The sequence below is a fragment of the Neophocaena asiaeorientalis genome, unplaced genomic scaffold (assembly GCF_003031525.2).
Source record: "Neophocaena asiaeorientalis asiaeorientalis breed wild unplaced genomic scaffold, Neophocaena_asiaeorientalis_V1.1 scaffold721, whole genome shotgun sequence".
NCBI classification, from domain to species: domain Eukaryota; kingdom Metazoa; phylum Chordata; class Mammalia; order Artiodactyla; family Phocoenidae; genus Neophocaena; species Neophocaena asiaeorientalis.
The window spans coordinates 275,446-290,047 of record NW_020175365.1 but is presented as its reverse complement, the minus strand read 5'-3'; the positions used below and the strand labels follow the sequence as shown (position 1 = coordinate 290,047).

The window sequence follows — 14,602 nt, the reverse complement described above, 5'->3', positions numbered from 1 at the left end:
GGGCTTCCCTGGTGGCACAGTGGTTGAGAGTCCGCCTGCCGATGCAGGGGACACGGGTCCATGCCCCGGTCCAGGAGGATCCCACATGCTGCAGAGCGGCTGGGCCTGTGAGCCATGGCCACTGAGCCTGCGCGTCCGGAGCTTGTGCTCCGCGGCGGGAGGCGCCACAACAGTGAGAGGCCCTCGTACCGCAAAAAACAAACAAACAAAAAATGTAAATTCTCGCCAAAATTAAAGTAATCCCAATCAAAGTTCCAAAAATGTCTTTGAGGAACTTTAACAAATAATTTTAAAGTTCATCTGGAAGAATAAACATGGAGAAAGTACCAAGAAAATACTGCAGGGGAAATGTGTGCTGTTGATTGTGGTGGCGTAGGGTTAGGGAGGGTTGGGGTAGTCCTTGCCCTTCCATACCTTACAATACTCTAGAAAGCAAATATATCCTGGCCATGTCTATAGTGCCAGGATATATAGTCAAAGCACTAGAACAGAACAGAAAGTCCAGAAACTAGTCAAATTATATATAAGAATTCCATTTGTAATAAAGCTAGTATTTCAAATCAGTACGTTAAGACTGGCCTATTCAAAAAAGCGTATTAAGAAAAGGGGCTACCTATTCAGAAAAAATAAAGTTATATCCCTACTCTATCTAACACCAAATAAATTCCAGATGAATTAAAGTTTTTAATGTAAAAATACTTTTTATAGGCTTAGAAAAAATATAGGTGAATACTTACTAAAAAGTGGGGTAGAAAAGACTCTTTTGAACATTATACCAAAGCCATAAAATATAAAAGAAAATGACTAATTGATTGCTATAGGAATGTACAGGATGATATACTATATATAAAAGACACTCATGGAAATAAATGCAAAATATTACAATGTGTTAATATGATTAATATATAAGGAATGTTTAGAAAATAATTATAAATGACCTCAGTAGAAAATGTGCTAATACCATCAATGAGCATTCACAAAAGAAATGCAAATGGCCACTAAACACTTAAAAATGTTCATCACACTAATAATAAATAACTTTGGGGGATGCTTGTGACTGCAAGTAACAGAAGACACTGTCAAACTGGCTCAAATAAATAGAGCATGTTATCTCTCAGAACTAAGTCCAGAGGTTGGGCAAGTTCCAGGTATGGTTTCAGTTCTATAATGTCATCGAGGACCCAGGTTCATGCCATTTCTCCATCTTGCTCTAAATAGCATCACCTTCATTCTAAGGCTGGTTCGCTTTGTTAATTACAAAACAGCTGCAGCAGTTCCAGGCATCACACTGGCATGGCAATATCCAGAGCAGGAAAAGGATCATCTCTTTCTTATGCCTCTTTTTAGTGATGAGGAAACTTTTTCACAAGTTCTTCAACAGACTTGCTCTCAGATTTCACTGGCCAGAACTGGGTCACAAACTATTCCTAAACCAGTCTCTCCAGAGAATGAGTTCCTATGATTACCTTAGACCTTTTGAGGTTTTCAAAGTGTGGTCTACAGATCCCTAGGGGCCCCCAAGACACTTTAAGTGGGTCTGCAAAAGGTCAGAATTATTTTCACAATACCATCAACATGTTATTTGCCTTTTTACTGTGGTGACGTTTGCACTGATGGTGTACAGGCAATGGTGGATAAAATTGCTGGGACCTTGGTCTGAATCAAGGCAGTGGCACCAAACTATACTAGAGGTCATGCCTTCTTTACCAACCATGCATTTGAAGAAAAAAAAGGAAAAACCAGTTTCACTTAAGCATATCATTGATGAAGCAATGAAGACTGTTTTCATGGAACCCCATTTTTACTTTGGCATTTTCTCAAAAACAAAGTAAGCCTGTCAAGAAAACAACTGACAGCATTTGTTGCCATTGATAAAATTCAAGCTTTCAAGCAAAAATTAGAATTTTGGAAACCCTGTGTCCACCACTGTGAGCTTAACAGCTTGCTGACACTTAAACACTGTTCTGATGAGAATAAAGTATTTTTGATATTGTATAATGAAATGTGTCAACATTTGGAAGACCTGCACAACTCAGTGAACCAATATTTTCCAGATGGCCAACATACGATATCACAAAATCATGCATGGGTAAAAGATACACTCAAAGTGCAAGACAGACCAATGGATTTTAATGTAACAGAGTAGAAAAAGTTCACAGGTATGATTTCAAATATTATATTGCAATTAACCTTTAAGAAACTAACACATGGACTTCCCTGGTGGTGCAGTGGTTAAGAATCCGCCTGCCCACGCAGGCGGACACAGGTTCGAGCCCTGGTCCAGGAAGATCCCACGTGCTGTGGAGCAACTAAGCCTGTGTGCCACAACTACTGAAGCCTGTGAGCCTAGAGCCCACGAGCCACGACAGGAGAAGCCACCACAATGAGAAGCCCCAGCTCACTTCAACTAGAGGAAGCTCGCGCGCAGCAACGGAGACCCGACGCAACCAAAAATAAATAAATTAATTAACTAATTAAAAAAAGAAGCTACCACTTACTGGGATTTAGTGTAGTATTAAAGGAGATTCTTCAAACTCATCTGAATAGACTTTTAAAGTACTCTGCCCCTTTCTAACTACTTATATATCTGTGTGAGATCAGATTTTCTTCATATATATCAACTGGAACAACATATCATAATAGACAGTGCAAAAGCAAATATAAGAATCTAGCCATCTTCTTTTAGGCCATACATTAAGGAGCTATGCAAAAATGTAAAACCATACTACTCTTCTAATTTTTTTCTTTTGGAAAATACTTTTAATAAAAAGGGTATTCATACTAATATGCAATAGGTTTATTATTGTTTTAAAAGGACTTAAATAAATATTTAAATTTTTTCTTAGGTTTAATTTCTAATACAGCAAATAATGATAACGATGATCCATATAAACAAAAGCTCTTGGTGGGGGGGGCCTCTATAATTTTTCAGAGTGTCAAGTGGTCCTGAGACCAAAAAATTGAGAACTGCTGCCATAGATTAATTTTCTGGGGTGACATGGAGAGCAGAAAGTCCACCAATTAAAAAAAAATTGGTGCAATGGGTTACTCACCATCATTTTGGCAAAGGTGAAATGTTGTGATCAGTGGTGTGCAAGAACAAGCATCCTCACACATTGCCAGGGAGATTGTACCAAGAGACCTTTCCTGAGGGAACTTTGGCAATACACATGAACATGTTTAAAGAAGAAATCTGATGGAAAATTCTATTTCTAGAAATATATCCTAAGAATATAATCAGAAGAATATATTAAGGATTTGTCACAGCATTATACTGAAAAACTGCAAACAATCCAAATATTCATCTTTAGAGGACTGACTAAATTATTGTACACCTATATAAAGGAAAATTATGTAGTTACTTAGAATGTTGCTAAAAACCTAAAGCTGTTGATATGGAAAGAAGTCCATGATTTATTAGGTAGAGTAAAAAAGGTACAAAAGAGTACCTATGGTATGATCTCATTTTAAAAAATTAATACACATACCAACACCTATGTGTATGCATAGAGAAAGTCTGGAAGAGTTTATGGTAGTTCCCTTTGACTGAAAGGCTCAAGGACATCCTTATATTTTCTTCTTAATGTGTCTCAAAATGTTCTTTTCGAGAAAACTCAAATTACTTTTATAATCAGAAAATATAAAAATATTTTAAAAACCAGTAACTATATACATTCTATATACTATCCACGCTTGGGAAGGAAGGGGGAAAAAAGATGATACGGGCAGTAGTGACAGTAACACTAAAAGGTTACAAAATTTTCTGATGGTCACCCATTTCCATGGAGGAAAAGATGCCATGGAGTTTGTAAGAGTTTGGTTAGTGGGACCCAGACAGAATGCTGTAGTTGGCTGGATTCAGGACCCAAATACCTTACAGTCAAAGAAGTCCAAAGAAAGGCTACTTTTAAAAGACCCCAATTTGTTAGACCAGGTGAGGCAGACAATTGCAGATGCTGAGAAGGTGGGGTAAGAAAGCTGGAAAGAGAAAGAAATTGGAAAAAGCAAAGAGGAGAAGGTGTAAAACAGACAAATAAAACCACATTAGAATATCAAATTCCAGTTATCCAGAAACTTCCTATTCACCAACTAGGGAGGTGCTTCCTACACTGCTGTGTGACATTATGGCTGCTGTCTCTTTCCATTTGGTAACTGTGTTTCCGATGTGCTAGAACCTTTTCATTTATAGTACTTGTTAATCATCAGGCAGCACACACAGATGGCACCAGTCAGGTCTGCCCAGCCTAGCTGCTGGGAAAGCTTGTGCACCCTCTGCTGGTCAGCTCCACACCAGGACAAGAGGGTCTGTGTCTGCAGGAGACAACTTCTAAATGACAGGAATACACTGTTGTGTTCTCTATACAGCCAATTTCAGTGAAGAGTTTGGAAAACATTTCCTGAAACTGCCGCCTCAAAGAGACAATTCCAGATTAAAACAATGCCTTCCTTTGTTACACCAAAGAAAAACATCATAAAAACTAAAGTCCTATGAGAAAATATACCATCTAAAGCATCTTAAATTCGAATGACTTCAGTTTATTACATAATAAGTAAGTAAAGGTGTGCAGATGACTGCAACACTTAATATGACTATAAAGCTCCATGAGAATTTTACTCTGGTTGAAAACCTGAGATTATCATAACAAATAATACTTGTTTTACAACTTACAAAGAGCTCTCACATTCATTTTCACACCTAATCCTTACAACAATTCTATAAGCAAGGGAGGAAGGCAGGGCAAGCATTTCTGTTATCACCATTTTACAGATGGGAGCTGAGGCTCAAAGGGGTTAATGAGTGGCCCTGATCACACAGCTACAAGAACCCACACTCGAAGCAGGTCTCCTGACTCCAAATTTTACGTTCTTCTCAGAGCTCTTTTCTACCTGAGCTGCTGATCTATAAGGGGTTTTCTGAAGAGTTGGTACGTATTCTAGGCAGAGAAGTAAAAGGCCTAAAACATATGTTTCTATAATACATTCATTCCATTTTGTTTCAAATATCACCAAAATTTTAGGTGCTGAACCCTAAATCTGAGGGGTTTGCACTGCAGGCAGTGCTTTGTCCTAAAAGAACATCAGTTTAACAAGGGAAGTGGATATTTTAATAAGGAATCTACTGAAAAACCAAAGTTAACTTCAGAATCTCTATGTTGGCATGTCTAGGCCCATAAAAAGTATCCTGTCAGGTTTCATGGCTTCTGCATTCACTCAGTCAATACTACATATATGTAGCAGGAAACTGGGGTTGGGAATCCTCAAGTTCTGGTCCTACTTTCTCTTGAATGTTTACCATCTTGATAATTTTTCCCTTATAAGCAAAACATTATGAATACTGTTTTGTCAGAGTGCCAAGCTAAAACTCAGTATGCTGAAGGAGAGTCATTGAAATTCAGCTATAATCACAGAGATCCCCAAAGCTAAAGAGCAAAGCAAAGTAGTAATAATAGACTCAAACAATTATATAGTGCTGGCTATGTGCCAGGCATTACTCTAAGTGCTTTACATATGTTAAGTCATTTAGTCCCCCCAAGAACCCATTTAACAGATAAGTAAATTGAGGCACATAGAGGTTAAGTAATTCTAGTTAGGGTAACCAGGTTCACACACTAATAAGTAGTGAGGCTGAGATCTGAACCCAGGCAGGCTGGTACCTGAGCTCATCTTCCTTCCAGGACACCACATTACATTTCGCCATCAAGTCTCCCTAGGCTCCTCTTTGGCTCTAACAGTTTCTCAAACTTTTTTGTTTTTGAAGACCTTGTCAGTTTTGAGGAGTACTGATCAGTTATCTTTAGAATACCTCTCAGTAAATATTCATCAGATGTTTTTCTCATGATTAGACTGGGGTTATGGGCTTTAGGGAGGAAAACCACAGAGGTAAAGTGCCATTCTTATCACATCATATCAAGGGTACGTGATATGAACATGACTCACCACTGTTGATGTTAACCTTGATAAATTGGCTGAGGTAGTGACTGACAGGTTTCTACTGTAAAGTTACCAACCCCCCTCTTTTCCATACCATATGCTTTGGCAGGAAGTCACTATACACAGCCAACACTTAAGGAGAGGGGAGTTATGCTCCACCTTTTTAAGGGTGAAGTGTCTACGTAAATTATTTGGAATGTTTTTGCAAGGGAGATTTGTTTCTTCTCCCCCATTTATTTGTTCAATCACTTGTTTATATCAGTACAGTCTCATAGATATTTATTTTAAACTTTGGGTTATAACCCAATACTACTTTATTTTGTTGTTCAAACTATTCCTGCTTTGCCAATTAAGAGCTCTTTCTGGGGCTTCCCTGGTGGCGCAGTGGTTGAGAGTCTGCCTGCCGATGCAGGGGACACGGGTTCGTGCCCCGGTCTGGGAAGATCCCACATGCCACAGAGCGGCTGGGCCCGTGAGCCATGGCCACTGGGCCTGTGCGTCCAGAGCCTGTGCTCTGCAACGGGAGAGGCCACAGCAGTGAGAGGCCCGCGTACCGCAAAAAAAAAAGAGCTCTTTCTGTTGTCTCCTATATCCTTTTGACACATTCCCATCATTGTATTTTTGAGCACTTCTTTACTTTCTGGCACTACAAGATGCTGCAGACTCTTGTATATTCCTTGACCCAGTCCTAGAATCAGCCATTTCCTCTAAAGAGTGTTGGGACTTCCCTGGTGGCGCAGTGGTTAAGAATCTGCCTGCCAATGCAGTGGACATGGGTTCAATCCCTGGTCTGGGAAGATCCCACATGCCGCGGGGCAACTAAACCTGTGCGCCACAACTACTGAGCCTGCGTTCTAGAGCCCGCGAGCCACAACCACTGAGCCTGCGTGCTACAACTATGGAAGCCTGCACACCTAGAGCCCATGCTCTGCAACAAAGAGAAGCCACCGCAATGAGAAGGCTGTGCACCACAACGAAGAGTAGCCCCCGCTCACCGCAACTAGAGAAAGCCCGTGTGCAGCAATGAAGACCCAACACAGCCAAAAATAAATAAAATAAAATAATTTATTAAATAAATAGAGTGTTTGTTCCTTTTATTGGAGAATGGTCTGGGTGCTGGGTGTGCTCTTTGCTACTACCCTGTCCTTGCTTCTAGGCCCTCTCAACTGACAAAGCAAGGAAACATATGTGTGTATACTAAACCATGTATATACACATATCTTTATCTATAAATGTTTCATATGTATCCATCTGTATCTATAGTAAGCTAACTAGAGTTTATACTAATGTCTCCAACTCTAATCCATTACCACATGGATCATTCTAGCCTTCCCCACTTGGTTGTCTATAACCTCCCACTCCAACAGTAAGAAATCTGGTTGCCATCATCCACCATGCAGCTATTAATTGTTTAATTCCAGTACTCACGTGTAGTAGTTTCAGAATTATTAACCCATACCTCTGTGGGAAACTTTTATCAACTAGAGGACAGCGCTTATGTATAGTTCCTACTGCTTTTAGTCTTACAGTCTCATTTTCAAAGTTACTTAGGTCAGCACCTTTTCTCTTGCCCCTTTCAGTGAGATCACCGCATACATTTGTAATACAGTTAGATTCTTTTGTCACCGTCTGCATTATATCCTGGAACCCCCTCTTCCCCTTCTTTTTTAAAATTTTGCATACATTAAGTTTTACTCTTTGGGCTGTAAAGCTATATGGGTTTTAATAAATGCATAGTCTGGGACTTTCCTGGCACTCCAATGATTAAGACTCCACGCTCCCAATGCAGGGGGCATGGGTTTGATCCCTGGTTGGGGATCTAAGATCCTGCATGCCGTGCATGGCACTACAGGAAAAGAAAAAAAAAAAAAAAAAAGAAAGAAATGCACAGTGTTATGTATCCATTACAGTATCATACGAAATTTCTCTACCCTAAAAAAAAAAAACAATGCTCTGTGCTACTTAATCAATCTTCTCTCTTTCCCAAACTCTCTACAACAGTGTGTTCATGTTTATAAATTCATGTGATTCACTTCAATCCCGTTTCCACTTAGCAGATGATTGAAGGAAACAGAGTAAATGGCTTAGTCAAAATTTCACTATGTGATGCTGCTACAACTTGTGCCTTGTGACTCCTGATGTGATGCTCTTTCTACCACACAACTCCACTGATTTCAGCAGGGAGAGGCATGGTTGTGCACACAGACAAGAAGAAGAGAAGACAGAAATGGTGCTAAGTGATCGTATCTTACATTAATGGAAGCTTTTACACTAAAAATATGAGAAAGTGGAATTCTTGTTCTGGTAATTTGGTGAGCCTGATACCCCCAAAACCTTTCTGCTATTAAATATTCCCAAAAGCCTGGACAAATACATTAAAAAATATATCTTGTTAAATATCGATACATCAGTGAGCCAGCAAGAAAGAAAGAGAAACCCTCAGAGACCAAAAGCTAGCAAAGATCCAAAGAGCTGAGAGAGCAATGAAGCCAGCAGTTGCCCAAATTCCACAGTGTTTAAAAAACAAAACACATCACCAAAACTTATCTAAACTCAAGTTTGGTTTAACATTAGAAAATATATTTATGTAATTACCACATTATCAGATTATAGGAAAAAAATTATATTATCACCTCAGCAGTTACAGACAAAGTCTTTGATAAAATTCAACACCCATTCATGACTAAAAATAAAATGAACAAGACTTTTAGCAAATATGGAATGGATGAGAAGTTCATTAACCTGATAAAAGGTAGCTACCAAAAACCTACAATGTCATCCTTAATGGTGAAATATTAGAAGTATTCCATTTATAAACATGAATAAGACAAGGATGTCCATTATCACTGGTTCTACTCAACACTGCACTGATCCTGGCCAACATAGTAAGAAAAGAAAGAGGAAAAAAAGTAAAAGAATTGAGAGGGAAGTAACAAAACTGTCACAGTTTCCAGAGGACATGATTATCTATGTAGAAAAATCCCCCAAACCTTACAAATGACAATTATTGCTATTAAAGATAAATGTTGGCAAACAAAAGATCAATATACAAAAACAATGTTGCTAAACATAAGATCAATATACAAAAAGACAACTGCATGTTTGCATACTAGCAAAAACATAGTGAGAAGACCTAATTTGAAAATATACCATTCACACAACGAAGACCCAATGCAGCCCCCCCAAAAAATTAATTAAAGAAATACATATACCATGTACAACACTGACCAAAAATATAATGTACTTAGAAAGTTGCAAAGTATGCAATCCATTAATAAAAAGATTATAAAATTTCATTAAAAGACACTAAAAAGATCTAAATAAATGGAGAGACATACTGTATTCAGAGATAGGATAATTTGATATGGTAAAGATGTCAGTTCTCTTCAAATTGATAGGTAGATTTAATGTCATCCCAATCAAAATTCCAGTAAGATTTTTGTAGAACTTAAGCAGATTTAAAAATGTATATGAAAGTGCAATTGCAAAAAAGAAATAAGATCCTCCTGAAGAAAAGGAATAAGGTACAGGACTTACTGTACCAGCTGGAAAGGCTTATTATAAAAGTGGTCAGGTATTCATTAACCCAGGGAGAGAAAAATAGAATAGACCAATAATTTCAAAATAAATTTCCAAAAGTGACTCACTCTCACCCGAACTACTACAATTACCTGCTAACTGGTCTCTCTACTTCACTCTTGTCCTGATGCTGTACCTAACTATCTCTTTAAGGGAATGTAATATCACTCCAGAGATTTTTCCCATCACATTGCCATGGGCTCACATGCTCTGACCCCTGCTTACTTCTGGGACCTGATTTTATTCCTCTCTTCCCACATGCCCCAGCCATAGAACAAATCCTAACATTCTCCAGCATTAATGTCTATAATGCTAATGTGTACATTTAATGAAATCTTGGCATCTTTCACTGACAGCACATCTTCCCAGCTTTCCATTTGTTCTGGGGAATTTGGGGATGTTGATTTGTGGTTCTGCTTTATCATGATTTCACTTGACTCTTTCCTTCATCTTTAATATCTACATCAGAAGTCCTGTCAGTTCTACTTTCAAAATAAATATATCCTGAAACTGTTCCCTTCTTTCCATCTCTCCTGCTACCACTCTAGTCCATCTATCATCTCTCTTTTTTTTTTTTTTTTTTTTTTTTTTTTGCGTTGCGGAGCACAGGCTCCAGACGCGCAGGCTCAGCGGCCATGACTCACGGGCCCAGCCGCTCCGCGGCATGTGGGATCCTAACGGACCGGGGCACAAATCCGCGTCCCCTGCATGGGCAGGCGGACTCTCAACCACTGCGTCACTAGGGAAGCCCCCATCTATCATCTCTTATCTGGACCAATGCAACAGCCACCATCTCCTTGTTTCCATTCTTGTGCCACTGCAGTACACTATAGCCACAATGACCTTATTATAACAAATTAGATCACGTTACACTCCTTCTTCAAAGTGTCCTATGGCTTCCCATCACAACAGAATAAAATCCAAAATTCCTTATGCCCGATGTGACTTGGTCCCAGCCTACCTTGGCAAGTTCACTTCCCTCATGCACACTAAAGAATCACACTAGCCTTCTCATAATTTTAGAATAATCCAACGTTGTGATTGCCTTAGGGACCCCGAATTGGAGCATCCCTCTGCCTAGACTACTCTAACCTTAGTTCATGCAGATTGGCTCATCCTCATCATTCAGGGCTCAGTTCAAACTCCACTCTTTAGAGAGGCCTTTCCTGACCATCTGGGTACAGTAGGGCTCTCAACCACTCACTGTCGAGCACATCACTCTGTTTTCTCTTCTTCCCAGCACTTTATCACTACCTGAAAATCTTATTTTTAAAATCGATGTATTGTCTATCTCTCCCAACACGTGAGGACCTTCTTCCCTGTCCATTGTTATACCCTATGCCGAAATAGCTGCCAGCACATTGTAGATGAAAATAATTACATGTTGAATGAATGACCTCTTGTGGCCTTGGTTCAAATTTCTTTGTCTCTGAACAAATGTTCAGGTTTAATAACCAGAGTGTTTTATACATTTATTCTGTTATGCCTCTTTAAACGACGTATGTGAACAAAAAGCATTTTATTAACTTCTGAACTCACATGTCCTCTTTTCTGTCTTTAAAGTATCATGGCAAGGATGGTTAAGTATTCTCTAAACATCACACAGACACAGAATGAAAAAAAAAAAAGAACTAATGTTTGTTTTATGCCCCAAATTAAGAGAAGTCATTTCCAAATCTTAACCTAGGGATATCGGTTCATGACATTTTACCTTCAACAAGAAAATATCTACTTTATAGGTAGAACTGTTAGGGATTAAAGTTTTTGTTGTTTGTTTGTGAATAAAAGAATCTTTATTGATCGAATGATTGATTCCCATAGGTTTATTTTTTATTTTATTTTTTAACATCTTTATTGGAGTATAATTGCTTTACAATAGTTAGTTTCTGCTTTATAACAAGGGATTAAAGTTTTTAAAAAGTTATTTCTTTTTATGAATATTGTGGTTTCCTACTTATTTAAAGAATGAAGACTAAATCTGATTCTATGTTAAAAGTACTTAGTTGCTGACAATAGAATCTGTACAACATTGTTTTTAGAATAGCCCATTCATTCAACATACATATGCATCCTTAGCACAGTGCCTAAAATGTGGTTACTGCATATGTATGTTGAATGAATGAATGGACCTCTCTAAACACAAACGTTGGGAAGACAGGCAAACAACAATTCTAATATAGTGCCACAACCAGTGTATGCAGAGTAACGTGTTAGAAGAGGCAAGGCTATAACTTGCCTTGTCTCTTCTAACATGTTAGAAGATGGAGGGGTCGGGAAAAGTGTGTGAGTGGAGCTGTGATACCTGGGATGAGTCTTGAGATAAACAGATAAGAGGAAAGGAAGTGCGCTCCAGACAAAGTAAATTTTAAATGTAAAGGCACCCTGGCTTGAGCAAGTAGGCAACATGTCAGAAGCACAAGAGCAAATGTGGGGCTTCCCTGGTGGCGCAGTGGTTAAGAATCCATCTGCCATTGCAGGGGACACGGGTTGGAGCCCTGGTCCGGGAAGATCCCACATGCCACAGAGCAACTAAGCCCGTGCACCACAACTACTGAGCCTGCATGCCGCAACTAATGAAGCCCACACACCTAGAGCCCGTGCTCCACAACAAGAGAAGACATCACAATGAGAAGTCCGCGCACCACAACGAAGAGAAGTCCCCGCTCACCACAACTAGAGAAATCCCGCAGGCAGCAATGAAGACCCAATGCAGCCAAAAATAATAAATAAGTTAATAAATTTTTTTAAAAAGCACAGACTCTAAAAAAAAAAAAGCAAATGTGAAGGACGGGCAAAGGTGAGGCTGAAAATGTGGGCAAGATGCAGGTAGTAAAGTGCCCTGTATACTACACTAAGGCATTCAGATTTTGTCCTATAAGGCACCTATACTGACCTCGAGGAATTCGTATTATGTAGCCTCGAGGTTATGAGATTTCTCTAGAGAAACGTTTTATTTTTAATTTGTTAAAAATCTAAATTAAAAAAAAATTTTTGAACAAAAGGATACTCTGGATCACCTGGATGACTACCTTTTAATTGATTACAGTACTGTCACAAGATTTCAGTTCACATGTTTCTGTTTAGGACTGCACTGGCAAACAAGTGGCTTATCATTGGCACAGGTTTAATGAGAGACATGGAGACTTTTACATAAATGATATTTGTCAAGTGAAGGTCAAATGAAATCATGACACAATGAACAAAGGAAGATTTTTACACTGGTTTAAATAAAGAAAAGAGGTGAAGTCACTGAGTAATCTCTCAACACAAGGACAATGCGGACAGGCCTTTCTGTAAGGAATTTATGCCCTGGAGGACAGTGAAGGTTTACTTTTTAGAGCATGATAGGTCCAGCAAAAACAGTCTCATTGTTAACAATAAATAAGCATTCATCAGAATTTATTTGTTTTATAGTTTTGCTTCATTTAATGTACAACCATCTATACCGAACATATTTTAAGTTCACCATAGAGAATCCTAGGTATCTACTTAGGTTTGAGAAATTCTGCTCTTGGTGACGGGGAGCCACTGAAAGATTAAATAGGGAAATGACAGATTTGTGCTTTAGAAAAATCACTCTGGCAGCAGTGTGGAGGGTTGGAATTGAAAAGTATTTAAGTAAGGCAGAAAGGAGGCTACTTAACATAATAATGTGGTAAAATGGTGAGGCCCTAAATTACTGGGGGGGGGATATGAAGAGGAGATGGATAACAGAATCAAAAGCACTTGGTTGAGGGTGACAGAAAAGAGGGCATCTAGGATGACTGTCCCTTGGGTGACTTGGTGGTGAGATACAGACCACTAGGAGACAAACAAGTTGGGGTGAAGGGGAAGGAGAAAAAAAGAGGTGATCAATTCAATTCAGCAATGATTTGAATTTCATTTTCGCCAAAGAAAACCCAGTTATCTTTTCTGGGTTCGTTTTCTCAGTGACAGCTGCATTCATGAATTACCAAATTAACTATTATAGCGCTCTCTAAAAATATACAAAGCACTCCACAGTATGCTGTAAATAAGTCATGAAAAAATCAGCAAAAGCCCAGGCCCTAAAGGAAATTCAGCAGAGTTAAAAAGAGATATGACAAATTTTTCCTAAACACTTAAAACCAATGCACTCACCCAGTATTGTACTTTTTGCTCTGTCAGTCAAATGCAATCACTCCCTAGCCCACGTCTGAACAAGAGGCCACGTGGGAGATGCAGACACCACCCTCAAGGCACTTAAAAGCAAAGCAAGGGCCCTCGTCTGGTGCATGATTACTGAAACCTTAGTGTGGTAGGAATGTCATATCCTCAATGACCCAGCCCTTGAGGATATGACAGGAACCTTGACCCTACAGGCAGGGCTAGTCACAAAGTTATCTTTTACTTAGAGGAATCAACGTGGAGTACCCTAGGCAGTTCAATAACAATGTAAATATTTCATATTTCATTCCCGATAAGGAGGGGAAAAAAAGGCGAGTAAGGACAATGCAGCAATTACCGCAAAACCAGCCTGCGTCTCTGCGGACCACAAAAGGGCGGGCCTCCAGGAAATTAATTCAACTCTAGTTTGGTGGGAATGCCAGCACCTTCACCACTAACTCATAATAACAAAAGCATAGTGTTTACGGACCCAAAAGGTTTAACCGTCCACCTCATCCACAACGTCCAACGCGTGACTGAAGGGAAAGCCGTGACTGAAGGGAAAGCGTACCTTTCTTTAGCACAGGACGCTGCCTTCGGGGGAGAGGGGCGGTAGCACACGACACCGCCACCCTCTCGGCGCCCGGTCAGGGCCTCTCAGAGCAAAAGTCGGGGGCTGAGAGACGTAAGGGTACCGGGGCGGCAAGGGACGCACCCCTGAATGCAGGGCTTGAACAGGTAACAGGGACCAAGAGGCTGCAGCACAGCGCCCCCAGGGTTCTCCCCTGGCGCCGCGCGCTGAGCCGGAAAGGCGCGCCAGCCCTACGGCGCAGCCTCCGCCGCGGCCAGAGGAGGCAAGGCCGGGCGGGGCGGCGGCCGGTTGGAGGCGGGGCCGGGGCAAGCGTTCGCTCCCCGCTGCCTTGTGGGGGTTGTAGTTCTGCACAAAAGTCAAGATCCCTCCGAGGGC

The 14,602-nt window shown here is 40.0% G+C and overlaps 1 protein-coding gene across 2 annotated transcripts in view; it reads right to left on the bottom strand.

Annotated features, from left to right (window-relative positions):
- The window catches only part of METTL8 (methyltransferase 8, tRNA N3-cytidine), a 74,444-nt gene extending 60,017 nt beyond the window's left edge, over nt 1–14,427 (bottom strand). For both annotated transcript variants that reach the window (XM_024765732.1, XM_024765733.1), the window contains exon 1: nt 14,207–14,427. The gene's annotated coding sequence lies outside the window, so the exon portion shown is untranslated. The remainder of the gene's footprint in view (nt 1–14,206) is intronic.
- Nucleotides 14,428–14,602: the final 175 nt, after the last annotated feature.